This window comes from Hyperolius riggenbachi, chromosome 3 (genome assembly GCF_040937935.1).
Source record: "Hyperolius riggenbachi isolate aHypRig1 chromosome 3, aHypRig1.pri, whole genome shotgun sequence".
Taxonomy (NCBI): domain Eukaryota; kingdom Metazoa; phylum Chordata; class Amphibia; order Anura; family Hyperoliidae; genus Hyperolius; species Hyperolius riggenbachi.
Window position 1 is genome coordinate 73718149 of NC_090648.1, and position 20894 is coordinate 73739042.

A 20894-nucleotide genomic window follows, 5' to 3' on the forward strand; every position below is an offset into this window, starting at 1 on the left:
AAAACCCCTATACTTACCCAAGAAGAGGAAATCCTGTAGAGCTTCCCACTCCAACCTTTCAGTCTTCCATTGTGGAGAACGGACCCCCTGGAGAAATCTCACTCTTCACAAGCGAGCGGCTCTATGGTGCAGATGCAGCATCGCCACGCTATTGCATGTAGAGGACTGTGGACTGTATCTTCAGGGGAGACCTGGCGAGTGTCAGCAGCAATGAGGAGTACAGCCTCTACAGGATCCAGAGTCTTCCCTCTTCTTGGTTAAGTATGTGGTCTCTCCAGTGGCGTACCTAGGTAATTCAGACAACCCCCCCCCAAAAAAAAAATTAGGAAACAAAAAATGTTTTTTTTGATGGGAGGGTTGAAAAATTGGTGTGCTGAGCATGTTGATGCACATTTTGGGGGATATTTGGGGAAAAGGAGTCGTCAGGATGTGGACGGAGCTAAGCGTTATGAAACTCTGTACTTTATACAGTGCTGCAGAAGAGGTCAGTGATATATAAATACACAATAATAATCTGGTAGGACATTGGACTATGACTATGGTACAATTAGATTGTAAGCTCCTCTGAGGACAGTCAGAAAAGGGGGACATATGAAAGAGGGGAATGCATAGGAAGGGGCGGGGTAAAGAGGTAGAGGCACAAGACAGAGAGCCCAGTGGGAGAGGAGAAATGGCAGGAAGGACTGCAGTTTGACAGGGACATGCTGTTATCATGCTGAAATCTGAAAAGAGGAAATGGTCATGGGGAAGACAACAGGGTGGAGGGGGGAGCTGGGAAAAGAGATAAGATTACCTGCAATCAAGCTAATCTAAATTGCCTGTCTAGAGCTTGCTCCTCTGCTCACTACACAAGTCAGTTATCAGCACCTGTATCACTGGTGTCTGCAACAGCAGGCTGCCCTGCATCATTGATTGATTACTCTGATCAGGATAAATAATCAATAGTCCAGGGCACTCTGGTGTTACAGAAGCCAATGTGAATGGCTACTAATGCCAGGCAACTGCTGAAGCACAAAACACATCCTGCCAACTCTCCCTGCTAATGTCCCAGCTGCAGCACATCAACCATTCTCTCTAATCACCCTGCTGCTTTGCACATTCATTCACTGCAGGCTGTGAGTAGAGAGCGAGGAGCTACATTGCCCACGGGACAGGAAGGGGGAGGGGTGCTACATCTAGTGCAGGAAGTAGTACAGTCCCCTGCACTGCCTGCTGCTATTTTCCCAAATGTTGCCCAAACAATGAGAACAAGTCCCCAGTGGAAGAAAACAGTGGCTGAGCACAACAGTGGCACCCCTAGCCATGTTTACACCCGGTGCTGTGAGCACCTGCAGCCCTGTGGTAGGTATGCCACAGGGCTTCGTCAGAGGATACCCAGTGAAAGAGCTGGGTGCTAAGGTGCAAATCACAAGTGCTTAAAGTTACATAAGATGCAGAGAATACAACAGTCCGTGTACAAATGTTGCAAGTTAACCAGAGTGTAGCAAATTCTTGATAAAGCTTGATTAACCACTTCACCCCAAAGCTGTTTTTACCCTAACGGACAAGAGCGATTTTCACCTTTCAGTGCGCATCCCTTTCATTTGCCAATAGCTTAATCACTACTAATCAATAAAATGATCTAAATCTTGTTTTTTTTTACTACCAATTAGGCTTTTTGGAGTTGATATTTGTATTCAGGAATCACTTTTTCTATGCATTTTAAAGGGAAAAACAAGGAAAAAATAAAAAAAATACACTATTTCTACAATTTCACCCCTATAGTTTTAATATAAACACTGCTACTGTATATAAAACCCACACATTGTATCTGCCTATTTGTCCTGTAAATTTTGTTAGAAATTTAGCTGCCTGTGAATTCCATAAGGAATTCAGCAGCGTTCGTAAGGGCCACCCTGCGAGCAGGAGGGGAGCAGCGCAGAGAAGAGGGAGAGCTGTGGGCACAGTGGGGAAGGGGGGACGTCTCCCCCCTCCTTCCCTCACCTTAGGGCTCTCCCTTCCTCGCTCTCCCCTCCAGAACTAAGTCTTGTGTGGTGGCTGGCAGCGTAGAACTTACCTCCGTCTCGTTCCAATCGCCGGAAGTTCTGGTGCCGCTGCTCTGGTCTAGACCAGACCAGACTAGCGGCAAATACATTAGACCATCCCACGCCTGCAACGAGACTGAGGTAAGTTCCGCCCTCTGCCAGCCACCGCACAACACTTAGTTCTGGAGGGGAGAGCAAGTGAGGGGGAGCTCCAAGGTGAGGGAAGGAGGGGGGAGACATCCCCCCTTCCCCTCTGTCCCCACAGCTCTCCCTCTTCTCTGCGCTGCTCCCCTCCTGCTGGGGGCACACCTGGCTACCTATTCTGGGGACATATACCCCTGCCTATATATACTGGGGACATATACCCCCGACTACATATACTGGGGACATATACCCCTGACTATATATACTGGGGACATATACCTCTGGCTTCATATACTGGGGACATATACCTCTGGCTACATATACTGAGCACATATACCCCTGCCTACATATACTGGGCACATATACCTCTGCCTACATATACTGGGCACATATACCTCTGGCTTCATATACTGGGGACATATACCTCTGGTTACATATACTGGGCACATATACCTCTGACTACATATACTGGGGACATATACCTCTGGCTACATATACTGGGCACATATACCCCTGACTACATATACTGGGCACATATACCCCTGACTTCGTATACTGGGCACATATACCCCTGACTTCATATACTGGGCACATACTGTATACCCCTGACTACACATACTGGGCACATATACCCCTGGCTACATATACTGGGCACATATACCTCTGGCTACATATACTGGGGACATATACCCCTGCCTACATATACTGGGCACATATACTCCTGGCTACCTGTTCTGGGGATATCTCTACCTCTGGCTACCTGTTCTGGGGACATCTATACCCCTGGCCACCTATTCTGGGGACACCTATAGACCTGGGGCTACCTATTTTTGGAGAACCACTGCTGTCAGATTAAGTGTATTTTGGGGAACTGCTGCCAGATTATGTGTATGTTGGGGGAATCGCTGCTGCCAGATTACATCTATTTTTAGGGAACCACTGCCATATTATCTGTATTTTGGAAGAACCTCAGCCAGATTACGTGGATTTTTGGTGAAATGCTGTAAGATTACATGTATTTTGGGGGAAAGGTGGGAAACACAATGGCAGAGCTCAAACTTCCCCGGCAGACCTTTTACAGCACTACTAAAATCATGCATATTTGGCCCCACCCATAACCACACCCACATTCTGTTGTGTGACCACGCCCATTTTTCGGCACGCCGCAGATTTTGACAGGAAAAACAAGCTTTTGTCAGTAAATATTTAGGTATTTGTCAGTAAAAAATAATGTGAAAGGTTGGCAACACTGGCTCGGGTCCATTTCAAGTTGTCAACCCTATTTCACAATAAGTCTCTACAAACCGGCCATCTGTAATGCTCTCCTATTGTTTATCACTTTCAAGACTCTTCTCCATCACACACAGGAAAACAGCTCAGCCTTGCCTGACAATCAGTGCATTTTGTGGTCCCATAATAGTTATTGGTCATTCTCCTCACCCACCGCACATCTCCAATAGCCAGGAAGTGGCTGTTGTACATTTCAAGTAGGAGACAGGTAACTCAATTTACTTCTTTCAAAGCCGCCCTTTATTGCTGGAAAATAATGCTACCTTTTCCTTTTCACTGGGGCTGCTGGAAGGGTTATATTTAGGCGGTAAATCATTTTTAACTGTTCTTTGTCAGGGAAAAAAGAATTGAATTTCCTGTATGATAAAAAGGATTTAGATGGAATGCAGGCTTGGCAGTTTATAAATCATGCAGCTCATATTCACACCATTCCCTGGTAAAACACACCGGCGCTTTGTCTGTTAGGATGACCTTAATACACAGTATGCAGAAGTGTACACAAAACCTCTGCATAATCAGCAACATAGATAATACATAAGGTATGGGATTATGTATAGTAGAAAAATGGAAGGAATCAACTTTCCCTCAGGGAGCAGTATAAATTATTTTGTGTATCCGCACGACGTGAGACAGACATATCAAACAGTATCATTTTAAAGTGACATAAACTCTTGCACAGGACAGAAGGAAAACCCAGAGAAATACACCCTGTATGTATTTAGAGAGATTAGCCTAATCCCCCCCCCTCATAAGTGACTAATCACAACTGTAATTTGATCTCTCAGCTGTGTCAGCTGTCTGCCTCAAGAGAGCAGAGCAGATAATTTGTAAACGCAGGATGTTAACAATACAGTATGTCTGCTTCCATGAAAGCAGGAAATAGACACACTGCAGATTTATCGCAGGATTTGTATCAGCTGTAACAAAGAATTTTTTTAAAGGTCATTCTGCTGTTGCTTATCTTTAGGAGTAGAAAGGAAGTTTTGAATTCATGTCCACTGTAACCCTCCCCCCCCCCCCCCTTTTCTAGGGACCAGGTGGGTGCTTAACTTGATTTGGCAGAACAGACAGAAATAGTATACAACATTTGAAGCGCTGGCTTTCTGGCACTGCCATCTTCAACCTCCCCTTCCCCATCCCGAAAAACAAAACAAAAAAAATAAACCAACAACCCACAGAAGAAACGTATATTTTTAACTGTGGATGGTATCAACATGCGGTTTTTACAGAAAGCGTGATTATGTCATTTATCAGAATCAGCATAGATTGCTCAGGTCTATAACAGGTGCACTTTCATTTCTTGCTGTAAGAAAGGTGTGTGTGTGTGCGTGTGTGTGTGCGTGTCTATGTGTGTGTGTGTGTGTGTGTGTGTGTGTGTGTGTGTGTGTCTGTGTGTCTGTGTGTGTCTGTGTGTGTGGTGTGTGTGGTGTGTGTGTGTGTGTGGTGTGTGTGTGTGTGTGTGTGTGTGTCTGTGTGTGTGTGTGGTGTGTGTGTGTGTGTCTGTGTGTGTCTGTGTGTGTGGTGTGTGTGTGTGTGTGTGTGTGTGTGTGTGTGTCTGTGTGTGTGGTGTGTGTGTGTGTCTGTGTGTGTTGTGTGTGTGTGTGTGTGTGTGCGTGTGTGTCTATGTGTGTCTGTGTGTGTGTGTGTGTGTGTGTGTGTCTGTGTGTGTCTGTGTGTGTGTGTGTGGTGTGTGTGTGTGTGTGTCTGTGTGTGTGTGTGTGTGTGTGTCTGTGTGTGTGGTGTGTGTGTGTGTGTGTGTGACGTGTGTGTGTGTGTGTGTGTCTGTGTGTCTGTGTGTCTGTGTGTGTGGTGTGTGTGTGTGTGTGTGTGTGTGTGTGTGTGACATGTCTGCGTGTGTGTGTGTGTGTGTGTGTGTGTGTGTGTGCGTGACGTGTGTGTGTGTGTGTGCGCGCGACGTGTGCGGTGTGACGTGTGTGTGTGCGAGTGTGTGACGTGTGTGTGTGCACGACGTGTGCGGTGTGACAAGTGTGCGAGTGCATGATGTGTGTGTGTGCGAGTGCGAGACGTATCTGTGTGTGTGCGTGCGCGACGTGTCTGTGTGTGTGCGCGTGTGTGTGTACGCGACGTGTCTGTTTGTGTGTGTGCGCGACATGTCTGTGTGTGTGTGTGCGCGCGACGTGTGTGTGTGTGTGTGTGTGTGAGACATGTCTGTGTGTGTGCGCGCAACGTGTAGGAGGTACTGTAAAAGGAAGCACTAAATTGTAAGCCACCTTCACAGAATGAAAAACATCCCCAAAAAAGGCAGCAATGAACCACAAGAACTGGATACAAAATAATAATCTCCCTCTAGGCAGGAATGACTGCAGAACTGTGCGAGAGTGACGCCAAAACCAGTGTGTAGCAGCTGCCAGCATTCCTATGTGCAATCCTCTGCCACCTACACCAAGGTACACTAGCTCTGAAAGAGAGGAGAATATAGGCTTCAAGTCTTTAAGCCTTACCACACTAGCTAAAGCAGAAAACAGCTGATTTTACCATCACATTCAGTTCACTAAGGCATGAAAAACTGAAAGTACTCACAGATTGGACCAGTTGGTAAAGCCAAGTGAGATGTATGGTATTTATCTCCAGGCTGGATATATGTTATGCAATGTTATATTTCCTTAATTTGCAAATTAACTGGTTCTGGATCCTTGCCACGCATGTCTACACCATTGGAAACTTCACTTGCGGATCAGGGGTGTAGATGTTTGCACTCAGCGTGCCCTTATTGCTGTCCGACCGCTCCATGATCAATGAATGGGAACATGTATTCCCAAAGGCAATCAAATTGCCCATATTGAATGATCACCAGCATCAGCAAGATGCCTGTGGTTATTCACAAAAAAACAAAACAAAAAAACGCATACACAATGCTTCCTGTGTACTGTTCAGTACACGGGCAGCAGTGTGGGAACATCTAGTGAACAAAAAGAAAGAATAAATGTTACATAAAGAAAAATAAATAAAAAATAAATTCCACCTTAGTTATTGCCTCTTCCACCCCCCTCCCCCATAGTAACCAAAATACAAACACTAGTCAAAAAAATAAAAAAATAAAAAAAGTGACAATATTACTTTAGGGAAGGGGTAGGGAACCTTGGCTCTCCAGCTTTTAAGGAACTACAAGTCCCCACCATGCATTGCAGGAGTCTTGACAGCCACTGTCATGATTAATAAAGGCATATGCATGCTGGGATTTGTAGTTTTATCACGGCTGGAGAGCCAAGGTTCCCTACCACTGCCTTAGGGACTTAGCTTTTTTTTAATTATGTATGCCATGCATGCCATATTACTGTCATTTTTGCAAATAAGGGCTTGTAATTAGTGATATAGTATAACAAAAACCGGGAAAAAAATACACCTTTATTTCTAAATAAAATACTGAGGCAGATTCATTATGTTTAACGTGATGAAGCGGCGCAAGTTAAATTGTCTTTCACATGATAATGAAAGTAACGCAGCTTAATGATAGCGTGGACACTCTGCCATCGTAGCGTGCGCTCCTTAGAAACGGCCAATACATTGCTGCACGATAGTGATGTGGCCACTACTACGTTAATAATTTAATTGTAATAAGTAGCGATAAGGTTATTGGCGAACGAATGGAAGGAGTGTGAAAGTTGCAGTGGTTTTTAAGGGGTAATAACCTGTGGTAGGGAAGTGGTTTTAAGATGGTTAATAAGATACTAATGGTTTTGAGCTGATATCAATTTTATGTTAAGGGTCTATTTCCACTAACGTTGCATTCCATGTGCTTTTTTCTGTATGCCGATTTCTGTGTTTTTCCAGCAAGTGTTAATGCAGAAATCCATATGCGGCTATCAATCACTGTATGGGAAACTGATGTGTGCTGCCGAAATGTGAAGCATGCCATCCATTTTTTTTTATTTATTTATTTATTTTTTTTGCATCTCACCACAACTGCAAATTCACATTCAATGGAAATGACTCCTTTGACATGCATTGGTTCCAGTTTTAAATCAAATTCCCACCCAGTGGAAACATGCCCTAATTTTATGGAGTTTTGGGCTTGCACTTTATCACATCTTTCATCCATTTTCCTGCACTGCAATAATCCATCAAATAATACAATATTACATGATTCCTTAAAATACTGAATTAAATACTCCAGGAGGTGAAAACCTTAGTGAATTGTTATGCTTTTTTGGGGGGTAAATTACCAAACTATTACCACGTGTGAAAATCGTGTGAAAAAACGTGTGATTTGAAAGTAAAAAAGTCTAAAATACAGCATGCAGTGAGTTACTGTAAACAACATTTTTACTGAACATGCCTTAGTGAACTGAAGCCATTATTTGGGCACTACAGTAACCTATGGCTCCTGACCACCCCTCTGTTGGAGGGACATCACCCATCTTGGGTCCTGAATCCCTCTGCTTGTCCTTCCTCTTCAGATGCCTGTTTTTTCGGCTATGGTACAAGTAACATTCATGTCAAACACAAAGAACAATTGACAGGTGTTTATTGTCATTTATTTAGGTCCTCGTTGGACATTTTTTGAATAGCATACAATCAATTTTTTTTCTAGAAATTGCTGCAGTGTAAGGTCCATTGTGTCTGGGCAGAGGCGGAATGCAGAGACTCGGGCTTCCGTTCCGACTTCTGGGTCTCGGCAAGCCGCTGACGTCAGTGGAACGCAAGGGGCTTCTCAGATCTCATTGGAAAGGCGGAGGATGTTTTCCCAGTACGCGCTTCGTAGGTGTAAGCAGTAACTCTGACGTTCATGTGTGCGTGTCAGCTGACACGCTGGATTGCTATTGGTTTGTTTTTAATTCTGCTTTTGTTGATTGGTTAGTTCTGTATTTAAACCTGGTGAGCGCCCCCAGTCATCGCCAGTGATAGCATTACCTTTGGCTTGTTGCTGGGTAGCTCTCACTGTTATATTGGAATCCTGTTGCCAGCTATTGCCTTGTATCTTGACCATTTTAATCTCTGCTGGATTCCTGTTGCCAACTTTGCCTTGTACCTCGACTACGCTTTGCCGCCTGGATTGACTACACCATCCTCTGAAAAATTCCTATCTGGACTCCCTCGCTGTCACCAGGAACTCCTGGCACTTCTGCCACTTGAATCGTCTGGATATCCTCATCCACTAGGCCTCAGGTGACTATCTTGTATATTTATATCCACTGTGCCCATTTTGCATTTCCAAGAATCACCAGGTTCTGTCTGGTGAATTAATGATCTGTAGGCTACATCTACCTGCAGGGTGTATTGTAGTATTGTGTCAGGCAGGAGTTTGCGCAGGTGTTACGGGCATACAGTCTGAACTGTGGTTATTCACCAGACAAGCCTGACATGCAGTTTGTGAAATGCTAGGGGAATGTCAACTAAAGAGAATCTTTGTGATGTTTCACTATAAATGCCTCTTGTATGAATACACAATTGACAAATGTTTTGTTTTTTAAGTATTTAGCAGGTATTTTTTTAGCATTTGGCAAGGACCCCTAATATAATCCAATTGCTGCCCAAATAGGGGGGGATGGGTCAGGCAATGTTTTCTAGACCCACAGCCAGGGAAAATCGCCCCCAGTGTGAATATCCTCATGAAAATATTTGTGGATTACACTGTAGGTACAGATCACCTGATCTTTTTCACTCCTTCATTCTGCTAAAAGGTTTACTCTTTGTGGCCTGCAGGGCTGCTACATTATATTGCTGCTAACCCCCCACCCCACTCCAAGCTAAAAACAGTGTATTTGTTTCTGCAGCTGAGCTGTTGGCTTTTACATTTTTTTCCCTAGTGCCACACTGTAACTGTGTGCCAGAACAGCTTTGTCACTGTCAAGGTGATGAGGTCTTTTCAGAGCAGCTGAAGTGCTTGCCACTTACACCTACTGATAGAATCTCCAGCCAATCCCCAGCCAGCCAGCATTGCTCCCAACTGTCCCTCTTTGGGAACCAAATCCTTCTATCCCTCTTTCTTCCTTATTTGTCCCTCTTTCAGGACTGATGTACAGATGAAAATATATCTATCTTTCTAATGAGAAATGTGTTAAATAGACTAAATTTTAATTCTATGATTTGAATTGATGTGTTTCTTATTTTTAAATGTTAAAATGAAGGAGAACTAATGATGATAGAGAGGACCAGTGTGGTCTGAAATGGTAAAACTTCAGCTGCTGAAATCTTTCTGGTATCAGTGACTAGGGGTGTGAGAGGGGCGGGACTTAATGTGTCCCTCTTTCTTTTATTGAAAAGTTGGGAGGTATGTGATCGGATATTTCTTCCAACTTCTAAGGGGTTAGTCCATCAGCTTATGTTAAAGGAGCATTATAGCAAAATTAGCAAAATAAAATAAAAATGACCATGCTGTGCAGTAGGGTTTATCAATTTTATTACAAATCATTTCTTCTAGCATTCAAATTCTATGTAAATGCAGCTTGAACTTAGCAAGAGCTTTTCAAGTCACAAAGTGCTCAGAAAAGCGCTCCTAGTGGGTTCCAGGCCTAAGAAGCAGAGATCTGGTTTTAGTGAGCTCCCACGTAAGCAACTGTGTAACTGCTGCCTCTTGCTGAAAGCTAGCACAGGACCACAGCATGATACTCACAGGCACAACCACTGACATACATTGCATCAAAGTGTACTGGGCATGTAACCCAACAGTTAGAAAGTGGTCATACAACTGTCTGATAATGACTCTAAACCTTCGGGCGGGGTGGGGGTGGGGATGGGGGTGCACTCGACGGGGGGGAGGGGGGGGGGCACTCGACATCAGGGAACTGTATGGGGTAGGGGGGCATTAAAAATTAGGCAAGTAGTTGGCCACAACACAGAGGTTGGCCCCTGACTTGGTCTCAGTTTTCAATTTCGGCCCACTTTGTTTTTGAGTTCGACACCCCTGCTCTAATTACAGAGCTACCTTTAAGCCCCAATAATTCTGAGATTTTGTATTATCTGAATCCAAAAAAAACAAAGTAAAGCCAGCTCATAATGGGACATGAAAGGAAACAGAGAGCGTTTAATCTGGGATATCAATCTTTGCGTTGTGTGACCTTTTAAGAGGCCTTTTATCCCCTTTAATAAAGTTTATGGTTGGCTTAAATTCCACTCAGTTATGACATCTTCTGTGGGTGAGAATCCATCGATCTTCTGGCGGCTGTCACAGTTATGATTGATCACAGCTACGCCCTCTGCTGACTGTCTACACAACCGCGCGGTGGGTGGACGTAATGAAACCGAAACACGTAACTTGTTTATCTTCCCTTCAGGTGGACGTGGACATTTGAGGCTCATTATATTTTTACTGTGATTGATAGATTTCAAATTTTCGATGCCTGAGGCCAGTTGGCTCTCTAATGATCTGTTTAATTAGAATATGTTTATTTTCTTCAGATGACTTAGGCCCCTTATCCATTGAAAGTCATGATGCAATCTCTATTTCCTCTTTCTTATTTTACACAGTGCATGTGTCAATGCAATTATAACACGTTTCTGATGTTTATACTGCACGACTGCCTTCAGAATTTCAAGGGGAAAAAAAAGATTCACCAAAATCGCATCGACACAGACAAAATTCTAGATGGATTTGCCTAAAAATCTAATTGCACCAGTGGAAAAGGGCATTTACCATGTGAATTGTGGTACCCATGTGAACCAAAAATTTGGATGGAAACACTGCCAGTGTAAAAGCGGCCTTAAAGGACTTTTGAGGCGACTCCGAGAACCAAGGTGGATCGGAGCTGTGGGGAGGGACAGAAATGGCTTACAGGGGCTGGAGGAAGCCCCAGGTGAGTAACAAATAGATTACAGTAGTCGCTTCCAAACTGCATGAGGACCACAGGCTTACACCTCCCTAGTGACCAGGCCATTTTTTACAATTCAGCACACTGCAGCATTAACAGTTCGCTTCACGGCCACACAACTTAGCACACAAATGAATCTTGACTCCTTTTCTTGCCACCAACAGAGCTTTCTGTTGATGGCATCTGATTGCTGCTGCAATTTTTTTTATACATTTTATTGTTATGTTTTTTTAATTCAATTATGCTATTTAATTTTTAATTTTCATTCATCCCCCTTCTCCCTCCCTCCGAGATCCAGCCCCTATGATCACCTCTTATAAGCATCAGCCTATGAGAGGGATCAGATTGTGAGCCTCTCCTGGGGACAGCTCAGTGACAGAGCTGTCCTCGTACAGTGCTGCACTAGATTGCAGCGCTGTACAATTAATTGTGGTGTTTTGTTTATTTTCTATTTCCAGCCTGCCAGCTCCGATCACGGCTGGCAGGCTGTTTATGGAGCGGAGTTCCGTAACTCAGTGGGGATGTGTGATCCCCGCTAATCGCCGACCCCAGAACTTGATGCCAAACAGTGTTAAGCGGTCCTGAGGGATCCACGTTGCAGCCGACAATTGGCGTTAGGCGGTCACACAGTGGTTAAAAAAGAACTAGAGTCTTTTAATGATTTTAGACATAAATATCAATTTAAAGGAAACCTGAAGTGAGAGTGATATAGGGGATGATATCCTTAACAGCGATAATATTACTGTGCACACACAGCAGCAAACACAGGATCTGTGTGAGAGAAGGGAGAGGTTAGGTCACAGTCCAATATCGACACATACTACTAATATTTCTCTATATGAATTAAATAGTACAATACTGGTGAATTTTCCGATACTCTACTACCAGCTACTCTACTACCAGCTATTTTCTGCACCCTTTTTAGTGATCATGTTTCCTGCACAGCCCACATGAAGATTAGCTAGCAGCGCTTTCAAATGTTTGCTAATTCCCTACCTAGCTCATGATTCTACCTAACATTTGACTCCATGGCCCATGTGCAATTCACTTTTTCACCTGAGTTTTCTCCTAGGTGATATTTTCACAACTTGAAAATAAAATACCTTTTACACCATCAAGCAAACAAATACTCAAAATTATTTTGACAGTACTTTTTCGCCTACTTTTTGGTACTTTTTCCATTGTAAAGTGTTAAAAAGTTGAAAAGTTATCTCCTAAAAGAAAACTCAGGTGAAAAAGTGAATTGCATGTGGGCCCCAGAGTTCAGGTTCACTTGAGATAGAAGCACCCCATCAGTTTCAGGTGATAATAGGCATGATACTTTCATCTACAGGTGGCAATCCAACAAGCACTTAAACCAGAGCCGGGACAAGGTCCACCAGCACCCAAGACTGAGACACCAAAGTGCGCCCCTCTATCCCTCCCACCCCAGCCGTCACACACTGATTGCTATAAGAGTAAGAGGTTCCCCAGGGCCCCCAACCCCCCAACACCTTAATCTCTAGTTATCTGGCTTGCAGTCACTGCTATGTGTCCCCTTTTCTTATTTATCTCTGCTTCAAACACAATAGGGGAATGATAGCAGAGTTATTTGTGTGTCCCCTCCTACACTGCGCCCTGAGGCTGGAGCCTGTCTTGCCTCTACCTCGGTACAGCCCTGCTTACACCTGGCTTATCATCAGCATGATGGAGAAGAGTGGTCAGTACATGCAGATAGGAACCCGGTATAACACAGATTTTATTGCTGGATAAAAGGTATGTACAGGCAGTTCAAGGATAGGCACATACTTCAAGAGGGTCCTAATCCACTTAGGACCCTCCCTGGCTGATAACGCTTCCCATTGGTAGTGGTACTCTGGCCCCTCAACTCGACTCTGCAGCTTTATTGCCCGCGCCTGTCCCGACTAGTTTCGGCTATTGCCGTCTTCAGGGGATAAAAACGCGTTATCAGCCAGGAAGGGTCCTAAGTGGATTAGGACCCTCTTGAAGTAAGTGCCTATCCTCGAACTACCTGTACATACCTTTTATCCAGCAATAAAATCTTTGTATATTCCACTAAAAGCCTCCCTGTCTGCTCTATCTGTCTGCTCTATCTGCACTCTGAGTGCATACAGGTGGAGGAGTGGAGGAGTCTACTATCCATATAGAAGAGCACGTCTGCGCTGTGTTTACTTTACATATTTGACTACCTGGATGTAAGGATTCGTCCTCACACAGCAGCACTGCACTCTGTTAGTGTTGGGACGCCACGGTTACCATATTGAAAAATTACCCGGTATAACAAATTAGACCTCTTTACTGAAGAAAACATGCAGAGATAGATCATACACCACCATCAGGAAATGCAGCTTACTTAGAACAAAGAGGAATATTTTCACAACTTGTAAATAAATTGCCTTTTACGCAACCAGCAAGCAAACAAATACTACAAATCATTTTGACAGGACTTTTTCACCTACTTTTTGGGACTTTTTCTATTGCAAAGTGATAAAAAGTTAATTTAAATCGAAAATGAAAAATTATCTCCTAGGAGAAAACTCAGGAGAAAACGTGAATTGCATATGGCCCATGTCTTATAAACAGGATTTTAGCTAAGGAAGCTTTACTTGGCACTATTGTGAAAAACTGTAAAATTGTAAATTATATACATATAAAACATACATATTTCTCATAGTAAAATCCACTAAGAATGATTTTTTTGTTTCCTATGTTGCTGTCACTTACGGTAGGTAGTACAAATCTGACAGTTTTTGGACAAGTCCATCAAGCATAGGAGGTTTTCTGGTCTTTAGACTGAAGGCTCCACCTACTGTATATTATATGTTTATTGGTAAAAATAAATATTGAAAGCAAATAACTAAAACATCATTTTAAACAATCTTGAGAAGAGGTACGGAAAGGATCATTTACATCTTGTCTGTGCATTAAGATACATGTTTCCTCGCTTCAGTATCAGAAACACTTCCTATATCTATATATTGCTGTATTGGTATGTAAACCCATCCTGCTAGTGAAGCTTAGTCTAGGCTGTTCCCCTATGCCCCCCTCCCAAGCAGTGAGACCAGGTATTTATTGTACTGCCTTTGTACTTGCACAGGACAGAAGGAAAACAGAGAAATACACCCTGTATGTATTTAGAGAATTTAGCCTGTCTATTTCCCCCTCATCTGTGACTAATTACAACTGTAATTTAATCGCTCAGCTGTGTCAGCACAGGAATATCCACAGCCTTAGCAGAGCAGCTAAGTTGTATGCATGGATGTTAACCCTATGTCTGCTTCCATGAAAGCAGGAAGTAGGTATACTGCAGATTTTTTTTGAAGGATTTCTATCAATTGTACCAAATAAATGTTTTTCTTTAAAGGTTATTATGCTGTTATGCTGTTTATCTTTTAGAGCAGTAATGTAAGAGTGAACAGAGGCGCCAGCAGGATAAAAGGTTCTAAAAGGCTTAAAATCCCTCAGGAGGTGGTGGTGGACTCGTCTTCCCGAAGCAGACAAGGTACAGAGGCGCTATTCGTGACCTTGAGACTATACTGTGTACTCCTATCTGTTTATTGCCTGAGGAAGCAGGAACATACCCGTGAAACGCGTTGCACTGTTTGTTTTGGAGTATATTAATAAACCTGTTGTCATAAAACTGACGGTATCTTGTCTGCTTCGGGGAGGCGAGTCCACCACCACTTCCTGAGGTATTTTAAGCCTTTTAGAAGCTTTTATCCTGCTGGCGCCTCTGTTCACTCTTACATTATTAATATCCACCCCTGATGGAGGGGTTGGTCCCCATTTTTTCCTTATCTACAGAGAGCGACTTTTAATCCTGAGTGAGGACAGGTGTAATCTCCTCACCTGCCTATACAGTGGTTACCTAGGCGGTAACCCACGTTTGTGAGTATATACATTATATACTTTTCATTTCCAACCCCTTGTTTTGCATACTACACTATATTGGGCTCTCGGTATTTCTTTTATCTTTATCTTTTAGAGTAGGTCTGAGATCAGGTCCGCTTTAACAAATGCTATCCTTTTTCCCCAAATGTATTGCATTACTTTAATGATATTATATAATGTTAAACTGATGGAGGTTTAGTGCATACAGCAGCCTGAAATCCATGGAAGGCAATGCCCAGGCATAGCACACAAACAATGCACACAATGCTTGGCAGCCCTGGCTTTGGTAAGCTTCTTAGCGGACTCCATTTAATTAACATTAAGTTGTAATACGATTAGATTTTCTCCATAATCCTTACATTACCTACATATACTATTACTTTACTTGCTGTGATCTGCTGTTGAGTTGTGAAGTGAGAGGGTGACTGCTGGGGCCAAAATGAATATTGTAGGATTTAGTTACAAGTGCCCCGATGCCGCGGTATTAGCTGCCCCTTCCTTGTCACTCATAGTACAGACCAGTCTAGCTGATATCTGCACACAGTTCTTAAAGAGAGGCCGAGGTTGGCGCAAAAAAAAGAAAAAAAAAGTAGGCAACCTGATCCGCGGGGCTGAGCGGATCAGATAGCCGCAAAAACCACCACTCCCGCCGCTCCTGTGGGCCAAAATGGCCCACTTTCACTTTTGTGACCTATAGGTCACGATGCTGCTCTGAGAGACTGTGTGTCTCTCAAAGCGTGCAGAGGGAGGGAGGAGAGCGGAAAGGAGGCGCGGCCGCAGGAGAGGGTGCTGCCCAATGGCAGCTCAGGAAACCCTGCAGGAATGCCCCTGGTGGGTGTTTTGAACAGGGAATCCCTCTCCGTGTTTACATCTGAGTTAGCGGCAAATCTTGTCCCTAAACTCGGGGGGCTATAGCTTGCTGGTGGAGGGGGGGGGGGGGCAGAGAGTGGCGGTTGGGGGACACATAGCCATGTCATTAAGCGGACAACATGCCTCTGTGTCCCATCTGCCCCCCCCCCCCCAAAGATCCACCTCAAGTTCTCTTTAAAGGTACCAGGGGTTAAGGTTTATGATATGAATCCACTTCTATATTCTAAAAGAAAATGTTGGTTACCTTATAAACGTTTTTCTCTGCCCAATCCAGCCAGGTGAAAAGTGTAGAAATTTGACCATAGAATCTGCAGCTCTGCTCAGTCTGTCTGCTTACTTCCTGCTCACACCCTCCCTTCTGATGAGTCGTGCTGTTTGCTCTCTGAACTCAGAGACAAGACAGTTGCTTTATGTGTATATGGAGCTGACTAGTAGGCCCTCTTAATGCCTGGTATACACAATTAGATTTTTAGGCAGATTTACTGCCAGATCAAATATTTCCAACATGTCTGATATGATTTCTGATCGATTTTCCATGTAGGTGAACAGAAAATCGATTGTAAAATCGGTTGGAAATCAGATCGGACATGTTGGAAACATGGGCGTAACAATAGGGGCTGCAGCCCATGCGCCCGCGGGGGGGGGCACACTAAACAGGAAGTCGTGGCAGACACTAGAGAGCGAAGCGTCCGTGCTGGAGCGCACGGATGGTGTGTAGCCCGCCGCACACATATGGTTATTGAAGCTGGAGGGTTGCGCACAGGGAAGAGCCCGAGGTAAGGGAGGGGGAGGACCGTCCCCCCCTTCCCGCCAAGTGTGGCCATAGCTTTCCCCTCATGCTGCGACCCCTCCAGCCCCCCAAAAAGGCCTTGAGCGGGTCCGGAGGGGGACGGGGGGCCCGGTGGGTCTTAGTTACGCCCCTGGTTGGAAATAATTGATTTGACATCTACTTTAAACGTCCAGTGCAACCTTTACTTTAAGGATGACTTTTGGATGGAGTTCAGCGCTGTTCTTCAACAAGAACCTAGAGAGAAATGTCATAAGTACTTAATGTTTTGTTAGGCAGACAGCAGCATTAATGTAACATCCTGTGAGTGTGTGTTGGGGTGGGGGGGTGGGGGGGGGGGCGAGCGCAGTAAAAACACAGCAGGAGATTAGGGCGCAGCAGGCGCCACCGTAGGACGTATTAGGAATTACTGCTATAACAGCGCACATCGAATGATTTGGGCGCCGTCAGAAGACGAAACCCGAATTACTATAACAACACTGTAATTCGGCCGCCAGCAATAGCTGGAAGCCAAATTACACCTTACCCCCACTATCCCATGGCAGCCTGGAGGGGGAATTGTAATTAACTCCGCCGGGAGTTGTGCAAGAGCAGGGTTAGCCTTTTATCGGCTTTACTCTGTGCCCAAATCTCCCGGCGGCCGATTCATATGTACTCGGCTGGTGCAAACAGTTGACAATTATTTCTGTACCCCTCCCATCCATGCTGCTTCTCACTTAAATTTTGATAATGCTATTTATTTTTATTTATTTCACATCACAAATAAGTCTGAGAATTCTATAAACATAAAATAACATACAAGGGGTATCGTAAAGTTTGAATTATAACCTGGAAAGTATTATATAGTATATTGATGACATTTTGTCAGTGTCACCATTGCATGATAAGGATCCTGCATTTGAAGCAGGGCCGGGCCGAGGCATAGGCTGGAGAGGCTCCAGCCTCAGGGCGCAGTGTAGGAGGGGGCGCACAATTCATTCAGCTGTCATTCCTAATTGTGTTTGAAGCAGAAAGAAATAAGAAAAGGGGATACATAGCAGTGACTGCAAGCCAGATAACTAGATATTAACCACCCTGGCGTTCTGATTAAATCGCCAGGGTGGCTGCGGGAGGGTTTTTTTTAAATAAAAAAAAAACTATTTCATGCAGCCAACTGAAAGTTGGCTGCATGAAAGCCCACTAGAGGGCGCTCCGGAGGCGATCTTCCGATCGCCTCCGGCGCCCAGAATAAACAAGGAAGGCCGCAATGAGCGGCCTTCCTTGTTTTGCTTATATCGTCGCCATAGCGACGAGCGGAGTGACGTCATCGACGTCAGCCGACGTCCTGACGTCAGCCGCCTCCGATCCAGCCCTTAGCGCTGGCCGGAACTTTTTGTTCCGGCTACGCTGGGCTCAGGCGGCTAGGGGGGCCCTCTTTCGCCGCTGCTCGCGGCGAATCGCCGCCGCTCGGCGATCAGGCAGCACACGCGGCTGGCAAAGTGCCGGCTGCGTGTGCTGCTTTTTATTTCGTTAAAATCGGCCCAGCAGGGCCTGAGCGGCAGCCGCTGGCGGTGTTGGACGAGCTGAGCTCGTCCAGACCGCTCAGCTGGTTAAGCTGTTGGGGAGGTTGTGGGCCCTGTGGCGCCTCTTAGTCTAATAGCAATCAGTGAGTGACAGCTGGGGTGGGAGGAATGGAGGGGCGCACTTTGGTGTCTCAGCCTTGGGTGCTGCAGGACCTTGTCCCGGCTCTGATTTGAAGGGTTATAATACTCAGCCAAAAAAAAATCCTCTTCATCCTGTTCCAACTGCAACAACATCTGTCTTGAAAGGTTGTGCCGTGTTTGTTTGTTTGTTTGTTAGCAAACGTGGCACCTAGCGTGCAGACACCTTAGACATATGCTGTTTGCCATGGATCATTTTCTACATACTACCATAACTGAGGACAGTTTCATCCACTGTCATTTGAATGGTTGTTCATCTGCCTCCCATTTTCGTCACTGTGGCACAATGTCTGTCAATGATGGTCTTCTAGGTCTTAGATCGTCTGTAAGGGACATGTGACCACTTTGGAAATTCCTTTTCCACCGCACAATAGTGTCAGAAGATGGGCAATTGTTTCCATGTGATCATGTCATCTTAAAATTGCCAGTCACAATTACTCTTCAAATGATGCTAAATACACTTCGGGAATGTTATCACGCTGCGAGCCTCAACCTTTTCCATCTCACACTTTAGTCACTCTCAGTACAATCTATAAAATAAATTAGGGCTACAATGAGCTGATTTTCTCAACATCATGCACTTAAGGAGCAATGATGACACTGACAAAAGTTCATCTACCGCATTTTTCAGACTATAAGACGCTCCCGACCATAAGACACACCTGAGGACAAAAACCAGGGAAAAAAATGTATACTAAACCTGGTGCATCCATGGTGAAGGGGCATCTTGTGGATTATGCCCCCTTTGTACCTCATGCCCCCTTGAACTTCTTGTTCCCTGTGTCCCTCCTTGTGTCCTCCTGTGTCTGCCTCTATGCCCCTTTGTGTCCCCCTGTGTCCTCCTCTGCATGGGCACAGTACACGGAGTCCCTGACATTACAGCGGTTGGAAGTTTGTATTGGCAGGCGTTCACAAGTCAGGAACTCCCTGCATTTGGACTATAAGATGCAGTGGCTTTTTCCTCCACTTTTGGGGGAGAAAAAGTGAGTCTTAAGCTGGCCACTAACAGTCCAATTTCTAGCAAAAAAATCGTTTGAGCGATTAGAAATTCTGATCGGATGGAAAATCATTCACTACACCATCAACTAACCAATCTTTGCTTCCTATCTATCACGACCACCAAGAAAATCCAAATTTTCGTTCGATGAAAATTCATTCGGGCGACATTTTTTTCACTCGTTCATAATCGATTGTGTCCACCAATGGAGATTATTTACAACGAATCCGATCAGAATTCCTGATCGCTCAAACGATTTTTTGCTAGAAGTTGGACCGTTAGTGGCCAGCTTTATAGTCCAAAAAATACAGTATATTCCATAATAATTTCTGAGTGATAATTAAAGCTTTATGATACCCTCTCGTATATAAGTCATCGATGGATGTGAGAGAGCCTCCTATACCACATGCCATTTTCAGATCTGCTTTGCTAAGAATTTTGAGCCGTTAATTATTGGAACGAAACATGGCCTTCCTCCTCACCGCATCTCCCAAGTGAAACAAATGGGAGATTTTCTGGATGTTGAGAACATATAGGGGGCTTTTACTGCCTGCATAATTTCTCCATTGCCGTTACTTGAAGAATGAAAATATTTTGATTAGAGAAATCTCCATTTTATTTTCATCTTAATCATATAGGCCCCGTGGCAATTTTCCATTTTTAAAAAGCATGGCCTTTAAATAATTTAATATCATATATTTTACCCAGCTTGAAGTAATTTTACACTAAAATCACAGATCCCAGAGGTAAGAGAGAGAGAAAAGATTATATTGGAAACATAAATTACTCTTCCTCATAATCAGTATAGCGTTTATTGTATGGTGTTTTCAATCTATAATTATTAGGTTAAGTTCTAAACATTAATTAGAAAAAAAAGTATTTATTTAAACAGGTAAGTATGAAAAACTATGCATGAATATTTCATATGTTGCATGCTGTCCAGCAGGTGGCGTGTTCAACTAACAGGGGAGCAGGCCTTTACAAGTCTTTGAATGATATTTACCACATTGAAAGTAAATAACGCTGCAGGCTTCAAAGGAGAACAGATTTGTGTTTTTAAAAGTGGTGATTGGTAAATCACTACCTTTTTTGGTGAAGACTTCATCCAACAATCTCGATCCTTGCCACAATAGTAGTATAGAGGGTGCTATTGTGGCCAGAAATGCGAAGAATCACTCGCGTTCCCAGCCTGTCGGCGCCTGTCGCCGAAACCGGAAGTAGCCGCTGGCAGGAAAAGGAGGATCGGAGCGAGGCTGCGAGGGCACCGGACAGCTGCAGGGAGCTGAGGGAAGACCCAGGTGAGTAAAACTTTTTTTTTTTTTGTGTGTGACTTAAGTGACCCTTAACTCAAAGTTTGCTTTCTGGGGGTAACTCTGGACTCATATTACACATATTAACTACCTCCTGCTACTTCCATCTCAA

The 20894-nt window shown here is 44.2% G+C and overlaps 1 protein-coding gene and 1 long non-coding RNA gene across 3 annotated transcripts in view; one reads left to right on the top strand and one right to left on the bottom strand.

The window, feature by feature from the left end:
• Positions 1-20894, top strand: part of LOC137562740 (uncharacterized) — a 113284-nt gene that overhangs the window by 60927 nt on the left and 31463 nt on the right. The window lies entirely within an intron of this gene.
• LOC137562738 (3',5'-cyclic-AMP phosphodiesterase 4B-like) overlaps positions 11919-20894 on the bottom strand; it is an 810374-nt gene continuing 801398 nt past the window's right edge. For both annotated transcript variants that reach the window (XM_068274387.1, XM_068274386.1), the window contains one exon: positions 11919-11998. The gene's annotated coding sequence lies outside the window, so the exon portion shown is untranslated. The remainder of the gene's footprint in view (positions 11999-20894) is intronic.